We start from the raw sequence: 7,049 nt of genomic DNA on the forward strand, positions 1-7,049 counted from the left end.
TTTTACACTGAAATTAAGTGTCTGAATTTTTTGTCTCTGAATTCAACTATGTTCCTAAATTTCGAATTAAAAATTTCAGATGCAAAAAATTCAGAAGCAAAAAATTCAGAAGCAAGTAATTCAGATGCAAAAAAATTCAGTATTAAGTATCTGAAATTTTTTCGCTTAAATTAAGTATCCACATTTATTTTTACACTGAAATTAAGTGTCTGAATTTTTTGTCTCTGAATTCAACTATGTTCCTAAATTTCGAATTAAAAATTTCAGATGCAAAAAATTCAGAAGCAAAAAATTCAGAAGCAAGTAATTCAGATGCAAAAAAATTCAGTATTAAGTATCTGAAATTTTTTCGCTTAAATTAAGTATCCACATTTATTTTTACACTGAAATTAAGTGTCTGATTTTTTTGTCTCTGAATTCAACTATGTTCCTAAATTTCGAATTAAAAATTTCAGATGCAAAAAATTCAGAAGCAAAAAATTCAGAAGCAAGTAATTCAGATGCAAAAAAATTCAGTATTAAGTATCTGAAATTTTTTCGCTTAAATTAAGTATCCACATTTATTTTTACACTGAAATTAAGTGTCTGAATTTTTTGTCTCTGAATTCAACTATGTTCCTAAATTTCGAATTAAAAATTTCAGATGCAAAAAATTCAGAAGCAAAAAATTCAGAAGCAAGTAATTCAGATGCAAAAAAATTCAGTATTAAGTATCTGAAATTTTTTCGCTTAAATTAAGTATCCACATTTATTTTTACACTGAAATTAAGTGTCTGATTTTTTTGTCTCTGAATTCAACTATGTTCCTAAATTTCGAATTAAAAATTTCAGATGCAAAAAATTCAGAAGCAAAAAATTCAGAAGCAAGTAATTCAGATGCAAAAAAATTCAGTATTAAGTATCTGAAATTTTTTCGCTTAAATTAAGTATCCACATTTATTTTTACACTGAAATTAAGTGTCTGAATTTTTTGTCTCTGAATTCAACTATGTTCCTAAATTTCGAATTAAAAATTTCAGATGCAAAAAATTCAGAAGCAAAAAATTCAGAAGCAAGTAATTCAGATGCAAAAAAATTCAGTATTAAGTATCTGAAATTTTTTCGCTTAAATTAAGTATCCACATTTATTTTTACACTGAAATTAAGTGTCTGATTTTTTTGTCTCTGAATTCAACTATGTTCCTAAATTTCGAATTAAAAATTTCAGATGCAAAAAATTCAGAAGCAAAAAATTCAGAAGCAAGTAATTCAGATGCAAAAAAATTCAGTATTAAGTATCTGAAATTTTTTCGCTTAAATTAAGTATCCACATTTATTTTTACACTGAAATTAAGTGTCTGATTTTTTTGTCTCTGAATTCAACTATGTTCCTAAGTTTCGAATTAAAAATTTCAGATGCGAAAAATTCAGAAGCAAGAAATTCAGATGCAAAAAATTCAGCATTAAGTATCTGAAATTTTTTTCAGTTAAATTAAGTATCTGAATTTATATTTTGCACTCAAATTAAGTGTCTGAATTTTTTGTCTCTGAATTCAACTATGTTCCTAAATTTAGAATTAAAAATTTCAGATGCGAAACATTCAGAAGCAAGAAATTCAGATGCAAAAAATTCAGTATTAAGCATCTGAAATTTTTTTCAGTTAAATTAAGTATCTGAATTTATTTTTTGCACTTAAATTAAGTGTCTGAATTTTTTGTCTCTGAATTCAACTATGTTCATGAATTTAGAATACAAAAAATTCAGATACAAAAAATTCAGAAGCAAAAAATTCAGATCACACATCCACGTTGACCGTCTTTTTTTGCTTCTGAATTTTTTTGCTTCTGACTTTTTTGCTTCTGACTTTTTTGCTTCTGAAATTCTTGCATCTGAATTTTTTGCTTCTGAATTTTTTGCTTCTGAGTTTTTTGCTTCTAAATTTTTTGCATCTGAATTTCTTGCATCTGAATTTTTTGCTTCTGATTTTTTTGCTTCTAATTTTTTTTTTTATTCTAAATTTATGAACATAGCTGAATTCAGAGACAAAATTCAGACACTTTATTTCAGTGCAAAAAAAATTCCATGCTAGAAATTCAATGGCTTTTATAATTCAAAATCTGATGAGACAGATTTACTTCCATAGGGTTAACACACATTGAAAACCTGCACGGGCTTTCGGTGTCATGTTCAATGTACAGTATGATGATAGCAGCTGTTTTTTTTCTGCGTTTTAAGAGGTGCCTGTACGGTGGTGAGAACAGAGAGAATAAATAATAGATAACAATAGGGCTTGACAAGTCCAACAGATGGTCCAGGATTGTCTAAAAACTGAGACGCATCCACACAAATTAGGGAGAAATGATACACACATCGCAGTTAGAATAAAAATACAATGGAAAAACATTATTTACATTTAAATGAGACATTTAGGGATTGTAAACCTTCACTCTTTAGGTTAAATCCACATGAAAATACACACAGAAGCCCGTTTATTAATCAAATCCTTGAAAACCTTTTTTTTTAAATTACAAACATAACCTGCTCTTCATTGTTTTTTTCACTGAACTGTTATTGAATTTTATTGAACTGTTTTATTTCGTCTTTACTCTTTATTTCTTTTGTTGTTTTGCACTTTGATGAAAAGCAATTTATTAATGAATGTTTTTTTTTTCTTCTTCTTCTTCTTTTTCTTATATACATAATACATACTGGGCTTGTGCTTCTGTGATCAGTTGTTTGTAGGCTACTTATGGGTCAATCGATCGATCAAATTTTATTATAAAGCGTCACTTTGTAACAAACGTTATCTCATGACACTTTACATATAGACCTGGTCTAAACCAGACTCTTAAGGCAATTACAGACACCAACAGAATCCTCCAGGAGCAAACCTTTGGTGACAGTGGTGAGGAAAAAAAATCATTTTAATAGGTAGAAACCTGGAGCAGATCCCGACTCTGAAGGATGGTCGTAAAGAGAGATAGTTAACCCTGTGAAGCCTGAACCAGTAAATCATTGACAGAAAATTCCAGTTCTTTGAAACTGGAGCCTTTATCAGTCCTTCTGAACAACCCCAAAACATTTTTTTTCAAATATCAATTTCCATGTAGCTATGAGTTTCAATTTTGTATCAAATTTGATACATCGGGTCTCAATGCTCAAATATTATTATTTTTGAACAAACAAAAACATAATAGAATACAAACATGTCTAACAAATTGGTCATTCCTTTTCAAAATTGGCAAAGTTCTTCCTCCTTCCTCATTAATGACAATCTTGTAGTGTCACGGAAAGGCCTCTGGTGAATGAATTCCTGCCACCTCAAGAACATTTCTAGGATTAAAGGACTGATGTCACAGCAGGACCTTGAAAAACTTGTCCATGCATTTATCTTTAGTCGAGTTGACTACTGTAACAGTATCTTCTCTGGTCTGCCTAAAAAGTCTTTTCGACGACTGCAACTGATCCAGAATGCTGCTGCTCCAGTCCTCACTAAGACCAAGAGAGTGGACCACATTAGTCCAGTTCTGAGGTCTCTACACTGGCTCCCTGTCTCTCAGAGAAGAAACTTCAAAATTCTCTTACTAGCATATAAAGCACTGAATGGTTTAGACCCAAAATACATCAGAGACCTTCTAGTCCAGTATGAACCATCCAGACCACTCAGGTCATCTGGTGCAGGTCTGCTCTGTGTTCCCAAAGTCAGAACTAAACATGGAGAATCAGCGTTCAGTTTCTATGCTCCGTATATCTGGAACAAACTACCAGAAAATATCAGGTCTGCTGAGAGTCTGAGTTCTTTTAAGTCCAGGTTAAAGACTCACCTGTTCACTGCTGCCTTTGACTAAAAGGCTTTTGACTTTTTAAATTTTATATTCTCTTTGAAACTCTGCACTGCAACTTTTACTTTAATATGTGTGTTTTTATTTTTATTTTATTTTATTCTATTTTATTTTTTTTTGATTTTATGTGTTGTTTTATTACTTGCTGTTTTTAATCACCTTTTACAGGTTTCTTTTATAATGTTTTAAATGTGTTTCTTTTTCCTTGTCGTTGTATTTCAATGTCCTGTGTGAAGCACCTTGAATTGCCTTGTTGCTGAAATGTGCTATACAAATAAACTTGCCTTGCCTTGCCTTGCCCTGGTGGAGTTTCTGTGTATTGCATGTATCTACTACTTGGCACCGGTTCGACTTGACCCAAGTTGACTCGGCCTTTTTGCGTTTCCATTACGAGAAAGGACCTGGAGTCTGGGACCCGGTACTAGTTTTTTGGTATCACGTCCGCCGAGGTTCCAAGACTGGGGAACAGATACTAAAACATGACGTGTAAACACTGCAGACCACTGTTTGGTCAGAGAGTTGTCTCTGTGACCCACTGTTTTACAAAAAACACAGATGCGGAAGTTTACAGTAAATGTAGCGGTAGGTTAATCCACATGATGACAGACTGTAAAACTACACCATGGTTTGTCAAGCCCGTCTACAGTTTGTCCAGAACTCTGCTGCCAGGCTTCTGACCCGCACAAACAAGAGAACCCACATCACTCCCATTCTTAAATCTCTCCACTGTTCTATATCGTCTTCATTTCAAAATTCTTGCGCTAACTTTCCGGGCTCTACATGGCCATGACCCTGCAGACATTGCTTCCCTGATCCAGCCCTACAGCTCGACTCGTAGCTTGAGGTCTTCAGGACAGCACCTGCTGATGGTTCCACACACCTGTTTTAGCACACGCGGTGACAGGTCTTTTAAAGCTGTGGCACCACGTCTATGGAATGACCTGCCTCTACACCTACGGTCCATGGACTCTGTAGAGAGCTTTAAGAAACACCTCAAAACCCTCCTGTTCAAAAAGGCTTTTTAGTCTCCCACCTGACCCAGGACCACCACAGACTGATTACACTCAATGTATTCATCATAACGTACTCCATGTGTCATCCCCCCCCCCCCCCCCCCCCCCAGTCTCTCTATATCTCTATCGCTCTCTCTTTTCCTCTCCTTTACTCTCTCTCTTTAACCCAACTGGTCAAGGCAGACAGCCATCCTTCAGGAGTCTGGGTCTGCTCGAGGTTTCTGCTGTTAAAGGGAAGTTTTTCCTCGCCACTGTCACCAATCACAAGTGTTTGCTCCTGAAGGATTCTGTTGGGTCTCTGTAAACTTAATTTGATTCTGATTTGAATTGATAAAGCACTTTGTGACTCTGTCTGTGAAAAGTGCTCTATAAATAAAATTTACTTATTTACTTACTTTACTCAAGGAGATTCAGTCTTTGGTGGTCGACGTAAAAATTCAGCATGAGCTTGACGAGACAACACACAACGAGCGAGTTTATCAACAACTCTGAGCAGACGACACAGAAGTAATGTGCTGCATTGATATGACGTCCAGGTACTGTAAGGTCAGTAGTATCCTGTAATGCACAGGTGTCAAACATGCGGCCTGGGGGCCAAATCCGGCTCGCCAAAGGGTCCAGTCTGGTCCCTGGGATAAATTTGTGAAATGCAAAAATTACACTGAAGATATTAACAATCTTTTTAATTCAGGTTCCACATTCAGAACAAATCAATCTCCAGTGGGCAGGATTCAGTAAAATACTATCATAATAATCTATAAATACTCACAACTCCACATTTCTTTCTTTGTAAATGTAAATATTTTCATGTATTTATACTAAAACAAAGCTTAATTTCACAAAAAATGTGAATAACCTGAACAAATATGAACAACCTGAAATGTTTTAAGAAAAGTAAGAACAATTTTAACAAGATTCCGCCTGATATTAAATGTTTTGTGTGTTTGTAGATCCACTGTGATCTGCAAGTTATAATGAACACGTGAAAATGATAAACTGAAGCAGAATATTCTTAAAATTGCATTTTTTTTTAAATTTTTTTTTTCAGTTTGTTCATGTTATTCACATTGTTTGAAAGGATAGTTTGTAGATGTAAACATTTTCATTGTTTAATTTTACTTATTCTTATACATAGAGAAAAGTTTGGAGTTGACATTATTTATATATTATTATGTTCTTATTTTATTGGTTCAGCCCACTTCAGATCAAATTTAGCTGAATGTGGCCCCTGAACTAAAATGAGTTTGACACCCCTGCTGTAATGGAAACAGTCTCCAGGAATAGTACCTGGTACCCGCATCAAGCCGAGCTGAGTCGAGCTGGTTCCACTTAGTGCAGGGGTGTCAAACTCATTTTGGTTCAGGAGCCATATTTAGCCCAATTTGATCTCAGGTGGGCCAGACCAGTAAAATAATGACTTAATAACCTATAAATAATGACAAATCCGAGTTTTTCTTTATGTTTTAGAACAAAAAAAAACCCAATTAAATTATGAAAATATTTACATTTTACAAAAAAGATGTGAATAACCTAAAAAAACAGAAATTTAATTTGAAAAAATTAGTGTAATTTTAACGATATTATGCCTCAACTTATTATTTATACATTTGCATTTACAGACAGTGTTCCATAAACATTTGGTAACAGGCAGAATATTGTTCAAATTTTGGAGTTCGGAACTAAAATTTGAACAATTTCTACAATATCACATCTCTTATTATTAACACAACTCCAGATCACAGTGGATCCATAAATGCATAAAACATTTAGTAACAGGCAGAATATTGTTCAAATTACACATTTTGGGTTGTTCATCTTTGATTTTATTTATGTATTTATTTCCATTTTATTGTGAAAGAATGTTGTTGTAAATGTAAATATTTTCACAGTGTAATGTTATTTTTTTACTTAAATATTTTTCCGCATAATTTTTCTCAAAGAAAATTTGTAGTTGTCATTATTTATGGGTTTATTGTGTTGTTATTTTTACTGGAGATCACATTGGTCTGTATGTGGAACCTGAACCAAAATGATTTTTGACAACGTTGACTGTTGAGGTTAATTTTTGCACTTTCATCCCACGGGCCAGAATGGAACCTTTGGCGGGCCACATTTGGCCCCCGGGACCCATGTTTGACACCTGTGACTTAGTGGAAACGCAGCATACATTGTGGGGAAGCAAAATTTACAAAGAACATTTAGTTGTTTTTTCTC

The sequence above is a fragment of the Sphaeramia orbicularis genome, chromosome 6 (genome assembly GCF_902148855.1).
Source record: "Sphaeramia orbicularis chromosome 6, fSphaOr1.1, whole genome shotgun sequence".
NCBI classification, from domain to species: Eukaryota; Metazoa; Chordata; class Actinopteri; order Kurtiformes; family Apogonidae; genus Sphaeramia; species Sphaeramia orbicularis.